The 21,072-nt window shown below is 41.5% G+C and overlaps 1 long non-coding RNA gene across 1 annotated transcript; it reads left to right on the top strand.

Annotated features, from left to right (window-relative positions):
- The first annotated feature begins 272 nt into the window (after positions 1-272).
- LOC311604660 lies at positions 273-19,610 on the top strand. Its single transcript, XR_014781606.1, has 3 exons — positions 273-372; positions 476-605; positions 18,351-19,610. It is a non-coding gene; the product is annotated as an uncharacterized lncRNA (long non-coding RNA).
- The last annotated feature ends 1,462 nt before the right edge of the window (positions 19,611-21,072 follow it).

Here is a 21,072-nt window from a genome sequence, read left to right as displayed (position 1 = left end):
GAGAGAGGCGAAGGAGGAGGAGAGAGAACAGAAAATGAAGTGGGAACTCTCCAAGCCATCCCCAGTGAAATATTTCCTCCAACAAGTCTCTACCTCCTAACGGTTCTGTAACTTTTCCAAACATCTGCACCAACTAGAGAGCAAGTGTTCAGTGACATGAGTCATGCAAACAACCACAGGTACCATGATACCAATTAACTGTAAAGAACAAGGGTTGCTCTAGTTACATTTCTGTCACTATGGAAATGGGTATGACAAAGCAGCTGAGGAGAGAAGGGTTTATGTGGGCCCACGGTTCAGAGGGACAGAAGTGCCCTGGTTGGAAGTTGTGGTGGCTGGGCACATGGCATCTGCAGTCAGGAACACAGGGACGTGAGTACTGGTGCTCATCCAGCCTTCTTTTTGTTGTTCTCTTCAGCTCGAGGCCTATGTCATGGTGACTCAGGTACCTTCTCCTTCACTTATTCCTCTCTAGAAACCCCCACAGACAAAGCCATGTGTCCCTGGTGACCCTGAATCTGTTGAAGTGACAACCAGCTTGACTGGATTTAGAGGATTTACCAACTCAGGACTTGCTCACAAACAAAATACCTAATCAGTAAAAGGTACTTATTTGAACTGTTACGCTTTGGGGACAGATATGAAAGACAGAAATAAGATCACAGATGACATCTGAACTCTCCTCAGCATCATATGTGCTCCTGACAAACATCTCTTCCTCCTCCTCCTCCTCCTCCTCCTCCTCCTCCTCCTCCTGCTCTTCCTCCTCCTCCTCCTCTCCCTCTTCCTCCCCCTCCCCTTCCCCATCCCCTCTCCCTCCTCTTCCTCCTCTTCTCCTGTCTCTAGAGTTTTCATGGGTTTTGTGACACTCTCATTAAAAGGGGGAAACATAGTCATGAAATAGGAAAATATGGATCATATTTAAACTTGTACAAAAATTCCAATTTCAACGCTCAGTATTCGTTGGCTCTGTGGTTTTATTTATGTGGCCAAAAGGCATAAATTCATCTCATGTGAAAACTGGTAACATTGGGTGTTTCCATTAGCATGGGTGTTGAGCTAGCCTCAACCTTCCAACTCAAATACCTTTGAAGGTCAGAGTCTCAGAAAAGCTCAGTGATGCTGAAAAGCAGAACAACGTATCTAAAGCCAGCATTTAGCAGGAGTCTTAACTGTGAGACTGATGAAACTGCATGGGCAAAAACCAGATGGGGGCTCAGTGATGCTCTGCACCATGTAGCAGAGCATTCCTTCCTGCCTAAAAGAGTAGGAAGAACAGAGGAGGGTACCCACCCTGCTTCCATTCTCCACCACAGGACCTGTGATGCTAGAAAGAAATGAGGTATATTCTCTTTAGAGTTTCTGCTTTCCTGGGTTTCCAAACATACTTTTCTCTTATGCCTTTATAATCACGCTGAAACCATAACTGCTAGGACATAGTGGATGCGGTAGAGAGTTGTATTAACTTGGATGTAATACCTGCCTTAGTATGTTTTTGTCACTGTATAAGAATAACTGAGGCAGGATGTGTTATTTTTAAAAAGGAGGGGGCGAGGATTCTTAAACTCACAGATCTAGAGGTCCAAGGGAGTGATGCTGGCAGTGGCTTCTGGCAACTCTATAATAAAAAAGACAGTAAGTTAGTCCTTAGCTCAGAAAGTCAAGCTTTGCACCAGAAAAAAAAACCCATCCTTGCAGGAACCAATTCAGCCTGAAGTCAGCAGCCACAAGAGGGATGCACTAATACTCTACTTGCCTTCCACAAGGTCCCCCTCTTAAAGGTCTTACTATCTCAAGAGCCACATAAGCACAAAGCACCCATCACATGAATATTTGCAAACAAAGCCTATACAAACATAGCAGTGCCTTTTGCCTCTGGTCCCCGGCAATAAGGAGATCAGCGGTACTTTCTGTGGGGCAGCCTTTATTCCTGAGTCTGATGAAGTGATGAAGAGCCAGCGGGTAGTGGTGGCGAGGGCATCCATTTAGTACCCAAATGGAAAATCTGCTGTGTTTATGAGTTAATATTGAAGAAGACGCTAACAGAGATGGCTTCTGAGATGGCTCTGTGGTGACATGCATGCTCTTGCAGGGGACCAGGATTCTGTTCTCAACACCCATTCTGGACAGCTCACAATCTCTTGTAACTCCAGCTGCAAAGGATGCAGCTCCCTTTTCTGGCCTCTATGGGCACCTGCACACATGTTCGTGTATACACACAGACACATACACACAAATCAAAATAAAAGCATTTTTTAAATGAGGACCCTAGTGAATAGGAAGAGTGCCCATGTTTATAAAAGACTCCAGATTTTCAAGTTGTTAGTTCACAGAATTTAAAAAGATGGTGAGAAAAGTTTCAACACAGTTTTCTATAGCTTCACATTTACTTTTCTAAAAAAAATTTTAAAGCAGAGCGAAGAGTCAAATTTCTAAAGAATACTCAGCAATTTTGCTGAACATAATAGAAAGAACCATATGAAATAAGTGAATGAGATCAGAGTATGTGGAGCCAAGACGGGCAAACAGGGATCCTAGAACAGGTGCCACCCATTTGCACCTGGAAAATGAGCTGACATCTGGGTCAGTAGGGAAAACCACAGATGTTTTGATCTATAGAGAAGAAAAATAAAATTGAATCCAGATATCATATCATGTATGAAAATCAGTACCAGATGGGCTAGTAGGTAAAAGACCAACTTTCAAATAAACACAGGAGAGTTCCTGCATGCTAGCAAGATTGATAAACCAGAAAATGGATTAAACAGAGGCCTGAGTATAAATGTGAATATCGAACAAAATGGAAATCAAGGCCTACAAGATAAGTGGCAACAATACAGTCTAGAAAAATGAAAAGTGTCATATATATAAAAATGATGAACGTGCATGCCTAAGAATATAGGTTCTAAGAATACATACTTAAAGAATCTAAAATAAAAGTTATGAGAAATAAAATTAAAAATGAATGTTTCTTGTCAACTATTGTAATTGACTATTTCAACACATCTCTCGGAGCCAAGTAAATTAGTCATAACAAAACATTAAAATACCCCAACTCATAATTTGATACCCAACACATACATGCATCTTAGATTACAGAACACTCATAATCGACTGTGTAGCCCAGGAGTTATTGACAATTGGTCTTCTGGAGGACAGGGAATTCCGTTTTGTAAGAATGTGGACCCTTGCTGTACTAATCTTCCTTGTCCACTTGTCTACGTGACACACCCAGGAAGGAAGAACTTCAGCTGAAGAATTGCTTCCATCCGACTGACCTATATGCTTGTCTGTGGGGCATCTTCTCAGTTGCTAGTTTTTATAAGAGGACCCAACACACTGTGGGCAAGAGGGCCTGGGATATAAAAGAAAAGGAGATGAGTAACTCAGGAGCGGTAAGTAAGGAGTGTTCTTCCATGGTTTCTGTTTCGAGATCCTGTGTTGAGTTCTTGCCTCCTCCCCTCCACCCCAGTTGCTTTTGGCCACGATGTTTATCAAAGAAACAGAAAAACAAACTGAAACACCCTTGGGAGGTTAGTCTTGCTGCAGTCGGGTGGCCCTACACCCCTGAGCATATACACAGCACAAATTGCAATCAGTAGGCCACTGAAAAGAAAGAGGACAGGAGGAGAAGAAGTGGGAGGTTTGGGGGTGGGGCGGGTCTGGAAGGACTTAGAGGCAAGAGCTGAGAGTGAATATGAACAAGACACACTGTATGCATGAGTGCATGAAATCCTCAAATAATAGTAATAAAATGTGATGCTAAAAATTACTGAGGCGAAAATTTGTCAACAATTTTAGGCCATATGGAAACTTAGACTTAGTGACAAAATGGTAATTTTTGAAGCATAAGAATAAAATCTTCAATACTGAGAAAATGAGTGATGAAGGGGATTGAACGAAGAGCAATAGTGCAAATGCAGAGGAAGAGGAAGAAGGGAAGCAATGAAGATAGGAGCGCTGTGTGAGAAAATGAGCTGGCGAAAACTAAAGCATAACTTCATGGGATGGAATGGAAATGCAGGATAAACAGCCTTCCCACTTAGGATCATGGATTTGACCTGAGGCTATTTATATGCATGATGGAGAATAGATATGTAAGTGGTAGATAGATATAGATAGATAGGTAGGTAGACAGACAGACAGACATATAATAGATAGATAGATAGATAGATAGATAGATAGATAGATAGATAGATGAATGGATGAAAGAGGGAGATAAATATATTTTTAAGACTTCTACCCAATGCAATAAAGACAGTGACAAAAGGAAAAAAAACAGCACAAATAAACTGATCTTAACCTAATAACACAGGAAACTTTTGGCACTCGGAAATCTGTGCAACAAACATCATTAAAGAAGGAAAAGTATGTGATTATAACCATAAAATAGGAGTGAGGAGGGCCCATTGCTAATTTTTTATTAGAAGCACAGAAACAGAGGAATGAGGAATTTGAGTATTTGTGTCTATAAAACTGCAGGAAACATGGCAGGCACAAGAGCAGCAGCAAGCATCTGTAATCCCTGTGCTCAGTGTTTGGAAGGTGAGGTGGGAAGAGGAGACAATCCCTTCCCTTGTGTACACAGTGGTACACAAACAAAATCCTGCCGCAGACATGGTGGGAAGCGAAGACTAACCTCAAGGTCCTCTGATCCTCCACATGGTTGTTATGGCATGCACACACCTGAACTCAAGCACTAAACATATACACACATCCATAAACACACACACACACACACACACACACACACACACACACACACACACACACACTCACACACCATGAAATAAAGTCAAATAGATTGAGAGATGCTGGACATCGTTTATTTCAGTTAAAATTACGAATTAAAAAATTGCCGCTGTCCTCACTGCTTTGGACAGAAGGTGAAGTACTTCCCCACAGACAAACCAAAGGGAACAGAAGTGCAAATGTTGTTCCAGAAATGATTACTATGAGAACACAAGATAATCAGCAAGCATATCAGTTGATAAAGCTTTTAAGATTCAGAAGAGTACAGCAAGGTTGGCAGACAAAAAGTCTACACCAGCAAATGCCAGACATGTGAGAAAGACACTGGTTATATAGATGATATGGTGGTTTAAAAAAAAAAAAAAGACGGTACCATTCAAAGCAGTGATTTAAAATATGAAGCACCTGCCTAGATCAAACAGGGGGGAAAAAGATAGTACTTCTTATCATTAAAGTGAGAATAAAGGTGTGAACAGGTTTAAAAGGTGACAGAAGAGCTAAGCTGCTGGGGCAGAAGGCCAGAACAGAGCTCAGCAACAGAGGGATTAGGATTGAAAATGGTGGCAGGCCAGAGCCCAGAAGCAGGTTGCCAGTCAGAAGCCAGAACACTGATACTGTTTAGCAGCCACTGGCATGTGGAATGACAGAGGGACAGAAACACACCTGGCTTCTCCCCATAACTTCCCGTCCATGCTCTTGTCTGGTGCAGCCAAGGGGGATACTGGGAAATGCAGCACTCAGGCTCCATACTGGAGAAGACCAGGCAGAGAAAGCAAAGCAGGGAGTGTTTGGACCAATTATTCCCCATGTGGCCAGGCGGATGTGCTATGTGAGATCCTTGTTATCTGAGTGTCTTCCTACCTGGAATTGCAGCTCCTCCTGAGAACACCCTCTTCTGCAGCTCTGGCCTGAAGTTCAGATGGGTCCTGGAGGTCTAGAGACAGTAGGGCTCTCCAACCACTGCTGGCACCTCACTACTTACTTTATCCTCCATTTGTCTCTTCTAGCTGCCCCCCTCCTGGAGTCTATAAACAGTCCCCTTATCAAGGGCTTCAATTCAAATGTTATTCATTTTCTGCCAGGCTTCTACTTGGAAACTTTCATAAGAAAATGGTAGCCAGTGCCTAAAGCTAGAATAAATAAGAAAATTCTCAAACCAACTTTACCAGTTGGTTTTCTCCTGGAGTCTTCTATTGTCAGAGAGGGAGGGGAAAAAATCAAACTACAAACTAACAGTGAAATTGTTTCTAAACTTTGAGATAAAATATATATGTTTTGAACATCCAGCTCTATTTCCCAAAACTCTTCCTGAAGTTAGCAAAGCACTCCAGCACCATTTTGTCACTTGTGTTTTCCTAGGCAGCCCTAAGGTATGTCAAAAATCTCAAATGTAACCAACAATGAATAAGTAAGGCCAGTGTGGCAGAAGCTTCTGTGGGGCGTGTTTCCGGCTATGTGTCTCCAGTGGCTGTCAGAGTGGGGTGTGCTTCCGGCCACGTGTCTCCAGTGGTATCAGATGCATTCTGATGGATCGCTTTAGATCTTTTTGTCTTCCCAATTTTGACTTTTTCAAAATGAATTCTTAAAAGAGAACTAAAATCCACCTCCTAAGGTTGTTTTTTATCACTCCTTCTTCAGATGGTGGTAGTGTAGAGCATGAAGGCTTATGCAATTAAAAAAAAAACTATTCAAAATATGGACACTTCCAATTTATGAGGAGCACAAAGAACTTTGTGCTGTGCTTCTAGAAGACCAAACTATGGGATTGCTAATTCTCTACAGGCAAGAAGAAGATCCAGGTCCATCACTACTGATGGGGAACGTCTGGGGAATTGGTGTTTGGCTCATTCCTGAAAACTTTCTAAGTCTGTGTTCCTGCCTCCAAACATTTCCGCAAACCTACTCAGGTGCATGTGACAAAGTTCATTGCTGTTTCCTCACCGTGTCACCAGCTAGTAGAACAGATGCTCTTAGGCTGACTGCTGGTTTAACAAAATGAAAGGGTGCTTTAGTCTCAGGCTTGTTACAAGTCTCAGTCCAAGTGGACAACTCGATCAAACGCATCTTGTGTAACTCCATCTTGAAGGGAAAAGAGATAAATGATGGACAAGAAACAAAAGCATAATAGCTCTTGAGACTGAAGGATCAGACAGATAAAGAAAGAAGTAAACTCAGCATCATATGGGGAGGGGGATGGTTCTGACAGGATAGAATCAGAATGATCGTGTGACCTCTGGAGACCACCCTAACAACCTCCAGTAGGAAAACTTACTCTCCAGAGTGTCCACTAGAGGATCTATCATGGGTTCAACAAAATCCACAGTCAAAAAGTTGAAAGAGAGTGTGTAACTGTTGCTGCTATTGAGAGCTTTCACAGTGACTGACAGAGAAGCAGCAAGGCTCTAGTAGATGACAGTGGGAAATAAAGAGGGGAGTTATCACAAAGAACAGGCTCTGAAGCGGTGACAATGGCAGAGGCGTGGAAGCCATGGTCCTAAAGCAGAATTTAAAAGCAGGAGTCTTCCCAAGTCTCAGAGAAATACAGAGCCCAGAGAAGCTGTTTGGAAATCAGGAGGCAGCAAAATTATGGAGTAAATATGTGCGGGCAAAGTTATGAACATAGATACTACAATAAACAAAGGAAGTCTTACGAAAAGACATACCAAACAGACAAAAACACAGTAACATTTATGTTAATAAAAATAATTCCCTCCATACCCAGGAGACAAACTTTGGGCTTGCCTAGCTATGTTGACTTTTAAAAGGAATAACTTTATATGTCGTCATCTGTACCCAAAAATAGCAAATCAAAATGTTCCATGAAGTACCCACAAAATAAATTACTCAAACTTTAAATATGCTTTACATTTTTCTTCAGATTTGGCTTCCTTTTTATTTCTCATTAAGGCCCAAACTACTGCCAATGTTGAAATGTATGGTTTTATCTATTTTTAGTTAAAGTTCTAACATATTTTCATGTGAGGTTTTTTTTTTTTCTTTCCTTTTCCATGTAAAAGAGCCTGGCCAGCCTATCCAAGTTTCTCCAAACATTTTCAGATTTCTGTCTTAGTTTCCTTTCTATTGCTGTGACAAAACACTATGACTAAGGCAGCTTATCAAAGAAAACATTTAATTGGGTTCACAGTTTCAGGGAACTAGAATGCACAGTGGCAGAGCAAAGACAGCAGAAGGAATTGAAAGGTCATGTCTTGATGCACAAACAGGAAGCAGAGAGGACACTAGGAATGGCGGGAGTGTTTTGATACCTCAAAGCCCACCCTCAGTAGCACACCTCCTCCCACAAGGCCACACCTCCCAGTCCTTCCTGAACAGTTCCACAAATGTGGGAGCAAGTATTGAAGTACATGTTCCTATAAGAGCCATTCTCATCCCGACCACCACAGTTCCATTTGGGATTCTTAAGCAGTAGTAAACCTCATCTCTAATTTTTAGTTGCCATCTGTTTTCTTTCTTTATATTCTTTCTTCTGGCTCTGATAAACTAGGAAATATAAGGTGGGTGACAAAAGTCTGCCAGTTACTTCTGCAAACATGTTTTTACAACTAAGAGAAACTGTTTGTCTTTTAGCCACTTTCACAGGGCATGTATGGTTGCATCAGATTAGCGTTCAGGTGAGACTTGGCTACACAGAGAGAGGGCTGCTTCTGGAGCCAGGCAGGGAGGAAAGAGCATCTGGGCAGGTGCTGTTTTAACCACCAGGACTGCCGTTGTGCCATTGTCAACTAAATCAGTCCTTCTTTCCCTGGGAGGGGAATATTTCTTTGAAATTTTGTCGTTCTTTCTTCTTCTTCTTCTTCTTCTTCTTCTTCTTCTTCTTCTTCTTCTTCTTCTTCTTCTTCTTCTCCTTCTCCTTCTCCTTCTCCTCCTTCTCCTTCTCCTTCTTCTTCTTCTTCTATCCCTCCCCTCCATGTCATGACACATGTGTGAGGGTCAGAGGATAATTTGAGGAAGTTGCTTCTCTCCTCCCATAAGGACTCGAAGAACTGAACTCGTGTTGTTAAGCGCAGCAGCGAGCAACTTTATTTGCTGAGCCATCCCACAAGACTAAATTTATTTTCTGTAGTTTATTTTAGAAAAATAAAATCTATTGAATGTGGTTGTTTAAACCACATATTATCTTCCCCCCCCCACACACACACATTATTCTTCCCTTTAAAACTCAGATTTTACAACATGAGACCCAAGGAAAACACTCTGCAAAGGTTTGCCCCACTGCCTCCATACATACTCATCCCTTTCTAATACATAAAAGTTACTATGAATTAACTCTTATTGTTGACACAGCCTAAGCAGAGAAACCAAATAATCACCTAGGCTACTCTTAAGGTGTGCTGAAGTTACATATGTATTCACAGAATGGTCAAGAAGTTATACTCAGAGGAACACAATGCAGGATAAGTATTGGTACTCACTGAAAATTAGGTTTGAAGTGTTTTATAGTAGAATTACCCAGAATATGCCAGAGTAGGAGAACTAACTGTATGTCCTTCAATAGAAGAAAAGGTAATGATGTAATTTTATTCTGAAGTTATGAAAGTAGGAAGGATTCAATTTATATATATTATACATATGTGTGTGTGTGTCCATTAGTTATACTACCTTGGCTAGGGATATAACTGGTAGCATAGTTGCCTCTCATACACAAGGCCCAGGGTTTGACAGCCAGTGCTACTAACAAATTAAAATTAAAAAACAAAAGGCCAGCAACAAATTGAATCCAGGACAGCCAAGGCTACAAAGAGAAACCTTGTCTTGAAAAAACAAAACAAAACAAAACAAGACACTACAATGAAAAGTCCCAGGGCTGGAGACATGGGTCATTGTTTAAGAGTATGCAGCTCTCCTGCAGAGGACCTGAGCTACCATTAGGTGCATCACAAGCCCCTATAACTTCAGCACCGGGGTGTCCAACACCTCTAATTTACTCCAACACTATGCTCATGTGCATAGGCCCACTCTCAGACACATATATTTGATAAAAAAAATACAATATTTTTAAATTACTTTAATAAATTAAGGAAATAATGAAAATGGTCCCAAAAGAAATAAAATTAAACACATAGGACCAAATTTAACCAAAAATTTGTAAGACACTTAGAGGAAAAAAAAACCTTAAACACTATAGAAAGAAGGGAAAGGATCAAACAAACACAGAAACACCCCATGCTCACATTTCATTGCTTGATATTAGGAGGGAAGTGTTCCTGAAATTGGTCCACAGATTTATCATAAAGCCTATTAAAATCTAAATTACCCCTTTAAATAAAACAATGATCTGATCTTAGAACTCATATGGAAATACAGGGGATCAAGAATAGCCATGACAGCCTTGGAAAACAACCCAGCTGGTTGCCATGTCCTAGTTTCCAATATTAAGAAAAACTACAGTACTCAAGATAGTGTGTCATTGGCACCTGTGATGGGATATAAAAAGCATCAATGTGGGACTGAGAGTCCAAAGGCAAAACTTCTTACTTCTGATCACGTGATTGCTCATAAGGGTGCCAAGACAATTTAAAGGGGGTAGAACTGTATTTCCAATAAATGTGACATTAAAATTCTGATTCCCATATGCAAAAAAATGTAGTTCTCTAGTGCAGAATTCACATTAGAATTTACTACGGATAGACTTATTTGCTTGAGTGTAACAGCTGTGAAACTCCTAGAGGAAATAACACAGTAAATTTTTGGGCCCTTTAGTGAAGTAATAATGACTTAGCTGTGATGTCAAAAGTACAAAAAAAAAAAAAGGAAAATTGGATGTTATTCAGAATTAAAACATTTGTGCATCAAAGACTGTATTGGGAAGGTGGAAAGGGAGCCCACAGGGAGGGAAAAGACTATTTCAAAATAAAATACATTCTTGAACATAACTACTTAAAAATGCTCTAAAACTCAAAATTCTCAGTACCACATAATACTACAATAAGAAAGTCCATATCTGACTTCCTCAGAGGTGTCATGGTCACAACTGTGGCATGCTGAAAATAGCATAACTAAGCTATCTCATTATATGTGTGTGTGTGTGTGTGTGTGTGTGTACATATATATACGGATATTCTCAAACCTCACAGAAATTTGAAATACAAATCATATAAAATACAAATCATTTCAGAGAAGAGATCCTCCAGCCAAAGGAAACTCGGTCCAGAATCAATAAGAAACTTATAATCCAGCAATAAAAAGACAAATAATACAAATTTTAAAAACATTGTGTGTGTGCACATGTGCATGTACACACATGCAGGTGTGTGTGCATGTGAGTGCAGTGCCATGGAGGCCAAAAGAAAACATTTGGACTTGGAGTTACAGGTCATTGTGGGGGAAATGTTGGCAAGACTTCAGGAGGGAAAATACAGGGATTGGGAAAACAGACAGAACAATGATAAAAGTTTTGTATGCTAGACAGGCAGTAGTGGCATGCATTTTTAGTCCCAGCACTCAGGAGGCAATCAGCAGGCAGATCTCCAAGTTCCAGGACAGCCAGGACAGAGGAACCCTGTCTCAAAAAAATGAAGAAGAAGAAGAAGAAGAACTAGAAGAAGAAGGAGGAGAAGAAGAAGAGGAGGAGGAGAAGAGGAGGAGGAGGAGGAAGAAGTTGTTGATTTCCAAGCTACAAAGTAAGTGGATGTGCAATCACCAAGATCCTGAACTGCAATCAGAAATCACTGAGGTCCAACCCCATCTGCCAGAAATCACCAAAGGATGCAGAGTGGCAACAACAGGCCTTTTAAAACAGAGCGAATGAAGGAAAAAAGAAGTGATGGAAGAGTTACAAGCTTGGACCTAGGAAGTACACCACGACCTAGGAAGTAGAAGCAGACAGTTTATCATAAGTAGATAGTAAATTTTTTCCCAAAACTTTTCTACATCTAATGAAATAATGATTCTCCTTTATTGAGTTACTGCAGTAAATTCCATTGACTTTTTTAAATGTTAAATTAACTCAGCATTCCTAAAAATTACTTACTGATTGTTAACTAGGCACTTTTAGACCTATGTCCAGGGAACACTGACATATATGTACACATATTTTTCTTGCTGCGACAATATCTGAGACAAAGAGATTAAAATAGAAAAATGTATTTTAGCTTAAAATTTCAGAAGGTTCTATAGTCATCCTTTTTAAAATAGGTTCTTATATCTAGCACCCTTCTAACCCTTATTCCACACTAAAACCTTCCAACCCCACAGCTCTACATAGCAAAGAAGGAAGCTTACAGGGATAGGAGGTGTAGACCTCTTTAGACTGCTTCCTGCTGAGCAGGGGCATTGGGTTCCTAGGGACAAGTCCAATCTTTGTGGTGAGAATATCTCCAAACAGAGATTCAGCAAACCAGTAAACCACTAAATACAGCAGGGGAGACAGCAGCCACCACGGGCTCTCTCTGGGCTCTCACATTTATACCTTCTCCAGAATCCCAAGAATTAAGCTATCTGACAAAACAGCTGACAAAAATCACACCTCTCCTAGAGCACAAGACAATCATAGTTAGTGGCCGTGGACAATCCCATATCCCAATATGGGATTAAAACAAAAACATTTGCATAAAATAACGGTGTTGTTTTGGGGTTTTTTTGTTTGTTTGCTTGCTTGTTGTTTTGTTTTGTTTTGTTTTTGTTTTTTTCAAGATAGGGTTGCTCTGTGTAACAGCGCTGGCTCTCCTGAACATAACTGTGTTTTTTAATAACCCAAAGTTATTACTACAGGGTTCAGTCCATGGTAGGTTTGTTGCAATTTTCTAGGACTGTAGAGAGACAGCATATCATAGTAGAGGGATGTGGCAGAGAAACTGTTCACCTTCTGCCAGACTGGAGGCAGAGGGAGAGAGTCAAAAAGTGATACAGGCAAGGTGTGTACCCAAGGGCATGCCCCAGAGTCCTACAATTGGATGCTACTTTCCAGACTTCCACCAGAATTTAAAATAGTACCACTAGCTGGGGATCAAGCCTTCTAAACATACATCTGATAGATAGATGATAGATAGATAGGTAGATTGGTTGATAGATAGATGATATATTGACCATATGCATGTAAATGTATGGCTGTGTACCCTTTTGTGTCTTTGTATGTGTGTCTTGGGGATTTCTATATGACATAGGCAGCTAAGTGGTATTAACTGATTTGAATAGGGTTATTCTGAAAGACATAGTATAAATTATTTTCCCTTTCCTCAAAGAGTCACTATAACTTAGAAATTAAACTACTAGAGCCTGAGGTTTTCAATCAGCATCTTTATCTTCCACTTTTAAATGCTGCCATGTAGACAAGGTTTGTGCCAGCAAGCTTCCGTAACTACAGGCTCAATAGCAGCTTGCATTTGCCTCGCTGCCTGGGCAGCAATGGTTTTGTTGTTGTTTTGTGCGAGGTTTTAAGCACTCCAGGAGATTCCAGTTGTACCTGAGCCAAAAACTTCTTCTATGACCTAAGGATGAAAAAGAGCAAATCAAAATGAAGAGAGTGTGTGTGTCAAAACATTGACTAGTGTGATGGTTTGAATAGCAGTGGCCCCCACAGGCTCATGTATTTGAGTGCTTGCTCATTGGGGACTGGTGCTATTTGACAGGGATTAGGAGGTGAGACCTTGTTTGGAGGAAGTGTGTCACTGTGTGGGCTTTGGGGTTTCAAAAGCCCAAGCCAGGCCCAGTGTCTCTCTCTTCCTGCTGTCTTTAGACCTGGATGCAGAACTTTCAGCCACCATGCTCTCTGTCATGAGGATCATGAACGAAAACCCTGACACATTAACAAGCCCCAGCTAAATGTGTTTCTTTATAAGAGTGGCTGTGGTCATGGCCTCTCTTCACAGCGATCAGTCACTGACTAGGACAACAAGTAAGGAACTTGTCACAGAAACATCAGTAACGCAAGAGACGCTATGGACGTGACAAAGATGCAGAAGACGTGAACAAGGGGTGATGTTCTCGTATAGCTTTCAAAGTCTCTAATCAAGGTGATGCGTCAGACTGAGGAACTCAGTAGAATGATTCATTTGCATGCCTCTGTGAACCTTAGGCTAGTGGTTGAGTTCTTTGAAATTCAGTTTCATCCACAAACCAGCCATAAAAACTCCCGTACAGCAGTAACCACAAGAGTGTGTGCTGTTGCTCCCACTGAAACTATCTACTTCATTGTTACCTGTCATATTAAATAGGAGCAATGCTCCCGGTAGCGTTAAATTAAACAAGCTATCTAATGAGTGAAATTGCTCTCCAGATTTTAAAAGCAAACAATGCATTAGTCAGTGATGAAGGGCGGGACAAAGGAAGAGGGTGCAAATTAAAATTACGTTAATGTGGTGATTATTCCCTTCTACAATGTGTCCTCATTTACTAAATTAGCTCAGAAGCTGTTCACTCACATTTCTTCAGTATTTGGCCTAAGCTCAAGTCTGCCACATAACCCTGGACATTCAACAGCATCTGTGCAGAAAATCATAGAACTGGAAGAGTGGTGCTCTAAGCAGTCTCTCATGACACATTGTCATGAATTCTCTTCATTTTCAGCTCTCTTAATTCAATGTCACTCATATTTTAGAATAAAATAAATAACAAACTTGCAAAGCGGCTCCCCTGGTAGAAACAGGTATTCTTCTATAGGCTGGAGGAAAGGAGGTCTGCAAGGCCAGTGTCTCATGCGCACTCTCAGCTCATGGTCACAGGCAATGTCACGGACAAGGAAAAAGGAAGAGTAGCTGAACTTGAAATTCCTCACACACAAAGAAAAGGTTAACTCTGGGCTAACTCTATATTCCCCTCACTTCAAAAAGAAGTCCACTTGGGGCTAGAGAGATGGCTCAGAGATTTAAGAGCACTGACTGCTCTTCCAGAGGTCCTGAGTTCAATTCCCAGGAACCACATGGTGGTTCACAACCATCTATAATGTGATCTGATGCCTTCTTCTGGCCTGCAGGTACAACACTGTATACATAAGAATAAATAAGTAAATAAATCTAAAAAAAACCAAACAAACAAAAAACCAAGAAGTCCACTTTAAGTAGTACCTTAAAATTGGATGGTGGTTTATTTTCAGGTACGCACCAGAGAATGTTGTTAGTTTGCAGTAGCACCCAACACAGATCCTGTTGGGAGAAGCTGTGGGTCAGCACATGGCCATCACTCCCCTTGTTCACGAAGAGAACCAGGGAAGCCTGTGAAAAGGGCTGGCTGTTCACACATGACTTCAAGGAAGAGAAAGATAGTTCTTAAGTTTGAATCGAGGAAAGGGAGGCTCTATCTGGGTGACTTTTAATTCTGGATATATCAGATGGGGAGGACCCAGGACTTTGTCCTCAGAAATCTCTCAGTTCAAATCAGTTTCTTTGTCAAGAGTATAAGACCGCCTCTGCCTAAACTAGTAAACAGGTGTAGCTCCTGAAACCTCAGGGCCAAAAAGAGTTTGCCTGAATTAACTCTCAAATCCCTTCATTTGGAATTTCCAGACCTGGAGTCAAAACTGATTAAAAATCAAAATCTGTTTCCAAATAACTCTTTCCAAATGTTCCAACAGAGGGAAACATTAAAATTCCTCAGGTTACAAAATACCAACAGGATTCTTCTGCAGGGTCCAGCCTGGCAAATGCAGTCTTCACCTTCATCAATGACAAAGAGACCATTGCAGAAAGTAACAGCCAATCAAGCTGCAGAGCTGTGGATCCCAGTCCCAATGGACACATCTACAACACACGGCACCTAGGGCTCTTAGATCACTGCAGAAGAAGGGCAGAAAGATTGTAACAGGCAGAGGAATGGGGGAGTCTGCTGTGAGACTGCGTCTCCTGGGTATGTCAGAAGCTATAACTATATTGCCTCACCATCACGATTACCTAAGCATGAGCTGACCAAGGAGCAGATGAGACATGGAGAGTGGGAAGTCCCAAGAGGCCTTAGCCCTACACAAAGAATTACATGTAAAGAATTCTCAGAGAGGGAAAAACAGTGCTCTCCAGGGAAGAGAATATACAGACTGAGCAGCGGGTATTTATATATTTAGGAATGTGTGTGAGGGCAACAATTAATGAAATAAGAGGCTATGAATTGAAAGAGATCAAGGTGGGGTATATCAGTTTCCAACTGAAACTGTAAATAATGATGATGATGATGATGATGACGACGAGGAGGAGTAGGAGGATGATGAAGGTGGTGGTGGTGGTGACGGCAGCTATTTTTCATGTGAGGAGCAAGGACGTTATAAGGCTGAGCTGCACTATAATTCTGACACTGACCCGTCTGGCACTTACCAATATGACAAACTGATTCCAAAAGATAGCCCTGCAGAGGGCAAGGAAGAAAAAAATGTTTATAGAGAAACCAGAAGGGCCATGCTCCTTCACCAAGAACCAATGCAGTTGCGTAAGAATAATCCCTGCTGGGTGGCAGAAGCAGGTGGATCTCTGAGTTCAAGACCAGCCTAGTTTACAGAGTGAGTACAGGTCAGCCAAGACTTTGTCACACAGAGAAAACCCTGTCTCGAAAAAACAAACAATAATCCCTGCTGGCTCCAAGTCTCACTTGGAGTCTTGTGACACAGTTGCCTCACTTGGGGACTGAACAAAGGAGCTACTTTGCCCAGCAGTTTCACCAGCTTTCCAGATGTCACCCCAGCCATCTGCGTCCCCAGCCACTATCGTCAGGAATGCTAACCCTGTTAGGTTCTTGGGACAGGAAAAAAAAATGCTTTTGTGTTTCCATCTTGTTTAATTCCAAAATATATTTTTATTTGTCCTATCTCTTCGATTTATAATTCCTGTGAGAACACGAACTGTGCTTTTAATAGTATTTGTCAAATCCCAATTTTTCCAAAGGTGTAAAATAGAACTACTATACACTAAACCTGAAAAAGTAGCAAAGTTATAAACTCAAATCAATATTTTCTCTTCCCAAGGACAATATATTTTCTCACACAGACTTCTGTGCATGGCAGGTATTTGTGTTTAAATGGGCCACTTCCTGACCTTCAAAGTCAGCAGGGAAGACCCTGGACTACAGAAGAGAAGCGGGATGTGCAGAGACAAATATATATCATGTTTATTTACCTTTTATTAGTCCACAAATATTTAACAAGCCACAGAAATTCTGATGCACTCTTGATAGTCAGAGAAATATTCTAGATGGAAAAAGAATCTGTGAGTGTCCTTGGGATATAGAAGAGGCAGAGAAACCAAGGTGTCAGTGAATACCCAATCTGCAGACACTGCAAAACAGAAATTTTCAAATGTGTCTCTTTCAACAATCTTCAAATGGAGAAGACACTGGGGCCTCCCTACTACCTCCCAGGAGTACTTCAGTGTTTTCAAAATAGAAAAGGTACAGGACACTACGTATGAGGAAAGAAGAACATCAGGTACGCCCCCAAAGATGGGTATCACTTGCAAAAGGATCCCAAGCTGTTGCTGTGGCTGACATTCCAGAATCTTCCATGTAAAGTATTCAAGGAAGACAATGGCAGGTGGTTAATCTGATGAAGCATTCTAAAGGTACAAACATCTAGAAGTAATAAACCATCGGAGAGTCCTGACTACAGCCTTCAAAGAGCTCAGAGAAATGGGAGCACTTTTGTGTGGTGAATTAGAGCCTACAGACGTAACACGTGCCCTTGCTAATCTACGTGAAGGTGGTTCCCAGGCCTAAATTAAATATAATTTCCTAGCCATGTTCATTCTAGAGCTAAAGCAGCGAGTCTCAGCTTCTGTCACAGATTTGGAAAATCCTGAAGCTCACGCAACAATTTAGATTAATTAAATAATTATCTATGAGGTTGGAGCTCAGGAGTCTAGCCTTTCTAAATCTCAAGTGATTCCATTGTTTGGGAGCCAAAGGCTCCATTATGCCTCCATATATCAGCACATGCAGAACTTGAGGCAGCTATCGTTCCTGGCTATTCCACAACCTATACAGCATCTGTGAAGTAAGCCATTAATACCTCAGAGCCCCGGTCATAAATAAGTGTAGAACAAGCACATTGTTTCTCTTACTACTTAATTTAATGCCTACCTTTTAAAGAAAACCTACAGCATGTACACACACATGCACACACACACACACACACACATACACATGTACATTGATGTGTGTGTGTGTGTGTGTGTACATCCTTTTGATAAAGAAAATTCCAGAATTGTTAGCACAATTTGTTGAAGCCTAAGCTTTGAAGTAATACCCTGCATCCTACCATGTAACTCTCATCTCTAGTAAATACAGCTAACAAAACTGTGGACTGGAGCTAAATAGAATTACACATATTGAAATGTTAGCAGTGGAAATGGATCTGTCTATAATAATAGTAGACAATTTCATTCCCCCTCACTCCCTTCTCTGCTTTTAGCAAGGAAAATAATCTAAATACTGAGCTGCTCAAATTGCTTTGACTCCAACCTAAGCATACACCATTGCCGTGAATAAGCAAGAATTCTCAGTCCTGACCCACTGTAAAGCTTACAATGCATACAATTTCGAGTCTAATTATTAAGAATAAAAACATAATTTCAAATACACAGTTGTGAACCCCATCCCCAGCTTTGCAAGCGAAAGGCCTTAAAAGGTCTGTGAAACTCAACTGTTCCGTTTCTCTGCCTCCGCAGGCACCTCACTGTGACGTTGGTGCTTATGGTGGATGCTCCACAGGGACACACTGGACATCAGGATGGGAAGCAAGTCAGCAGCGCTGTTGCCATGTCAACATCACACAGCTTAGCTTCTCCTCCACTGTGAACTCACGATCACCTGGTCCTTCTTGATTCTTTCCCTCAAGGTGGAGAAGGAAAGGCCATGCAAGGCTCCAGTTCTCTGCTTGCTGCATTGCTGATGGCCACTTCATTACAGTAGGAATGGTGATCCCTTGTCCCATCTCCTGCTCAGCCCAAGCAGCCCCTAGCTGACACACGCCCAGCGCATATAGCCTTGCAGTGGCCTTCTTCCTGATCTTAATTCTGTTTCTCCACAGGGTCTTGTTTTCTTTTCAGTTTATTGTCTGTCAATGTGCGTTACATGTATAATTCTCAATTTCTTAAAGATTCTATTCCCAGGCACCCATGGAATTATTCACTAACTTTACTACTATTTATTGAATATTCCAGAGCTTTATGATACATAGACAGCAAAACTCACTGTCTGGGCCCTGAATGGCTAAAATAATCCTCAAATAAATAAGCACATAAATCAATTTATAACCACTCACAGTGGCCCATTGTATTAGTAACTTCCTTTATCTCTAATACAGAATATCTGGCATAAGTGTTCATTGATGGTTTACAAAGGCATGGCTGCATTAGCAGCCTCCGAGCTGTGGCAGTGGTGTGAGGCAGCTGGTCACATTATGCCAGGAGACAGGAAACCAACAGCTGTGGACAGACGCAGAGTCTAAACCCCAATGGTCCCTCCCAAGTGCCTCCGTTCTTCCTGCTCAGTCTCATAGCCTTAAAGGTTTCCAGGCCTCCCCAAACAGTATCACCATCTAGTGACCACATATGCAGACTCCTGAGCCTGAAGGAGCAGTTCACAGTCGAGCCACACAGAGAACATTCCGAGAAACAAGTGAGGACTTTCCATGGGGCAACAGGCTTGAATTGAGACATTTGCATATGATGAGGAGCCTATAAGGCAAGGGAATGTTTTCAATCAGGAGGGTAAAAGAATGGACTTTGTATTCTTGAAACCACTTAGCTTTCAAATGGGACATCTTTTACTATGCACTCAACCTGATCGGCATGACAGACGGACAGACATGATGAAGCTAGACACTTTATTCAGTAATACCCTGCTTGCTCTCTAAGCCAGGGGTCAGGAAACTGGCCAGCAAACAAACCTGGCTCACTGACTGTCCTTTGTAAATAAAACTTTATTGGAAAACCACTGCACATACTTGCTGTGATGTCTGCAGGCACCTCCCTCTACCAGGAGAGTGCTGAGTAGTTGGCCCACAGGCGCCACAAACATCCACCGCCTGCCTCTTTACAAGGAGAGTCTTTCAGAGACCACAACACTACCTTTCTTCTCCTGTCTTGGTACAAGATGTGGTCCCAAAGCCATCTATAGCCACAGTGAGGCTTGGAAATTAAGTGTCCAACTTCCAACATCCATGAAAGAGGCTCAGGAAAGTTACACACCCAAAAGTATCTCCCCAAAGTGCACCTAAGTCAAACAAAATGGTGATTCTGTGCTCTCCAGTCTCAACCTCCCCGACTTTCAATTTCTTTCCCATATAAAAGAGAACTTCTTTTCCCCTTATAGTTGCAAAGATGATTGAATAAGGTAAGGGCAATAAATACCATAATTACGTAAGTGTTGAGTTCAGGGTCTGCTCGCAGTCAGCCTCTTTCCACCCTCTGCCTTTCAGTCTTTCATTGTGCTTGATGGATGTAGCTTTACCTTGTCCTTCCTCATGTCAGGCATTTGTTTAGAAATGCAGGATAAAAGAACAAACGTTTCTAGCATAAGGCCTTGGTGTTGGAGGAGGCACACGTACAGGGCCTATTGTTTCTTTTTAGCTGCTAAGTGCAGAGGAATCTTTGAAAACAAACCTTTGCAAGTAAGTTTCTAGCAAAGCTCTCTTGGCTTTAGAGTGAGTTGGGGAAAGTTCTGGTCTTCTTAGTGATGAAAGTCAGGGCTGGAACAGAACGAATGAGAGAGGTCCTGTTCAAGGACCTTGTAAAAGATTCCACCCACTTCCTAATCTGTGCTCTTGACCCAGCAGCCCCAATCTCCACATTAACCATTTCATACGTGAAGGGACCTGTTCTCCAGACCCAGAAGCCCCTTCAGAGCAAGGCAGGGGTATCCTTATGCCGGTAACTGCTATGTAAGGGGCTTTAGCTATGTAAAGGGCAGATTGGAGACCAGCAATCCCCATGGAACCCAGCAACCATGCCAAAACCAGTCTAAACAAGCTTCTAACACTGCCAGTCAGGGGGGGAAGAGGGCTCCAAACTCTTCAAAAGCACCCTACTCCATCTCTCTGGCCGACTCCTCATTCCTACCTATGAAACTTGCTTCTTTACTTGCAGTGTGACTCCAAAACACATCTGTTCACACAACTGTCTTTGTAGGAACAAGTGTCAGAATTCTAAGCTCCTGGATGTTCAGCTCAAGAAATTGCTTGCCATTAAATTTTGAAGTCTTCAATGATGCTTATCTATTTTCCATCAATTGACATTTTTAAAAATCTAAGTCTTTTCAAAGTATAAATGCATGGTATTTGGAAAATGCAGGGTGTTTGTTGTATTAGAAGGATATGAGTAGTTATGTGTTTGCTGTTCGCCTTGCAGTGCTAAGCATCAAGCCATGGCCATATACACACTAGTAAGC

Source organism: Acomys minous (assembly GCF_964271855.1).
Source record: "Acomys minous genome assembly, chromosome: 9".
Taxonomy (NCBI): domain Eukaryota; kingdom Metazoa; phylum Chordata; class Mammalia; order Rodentia; family Muridae; genus Acomys; species Acomys minous.
The sequence above is the reverse complement of the archived record's forward strand: the minus strand, read 5'-3'. Positions and strand labels throughout refer to the sequence as shown.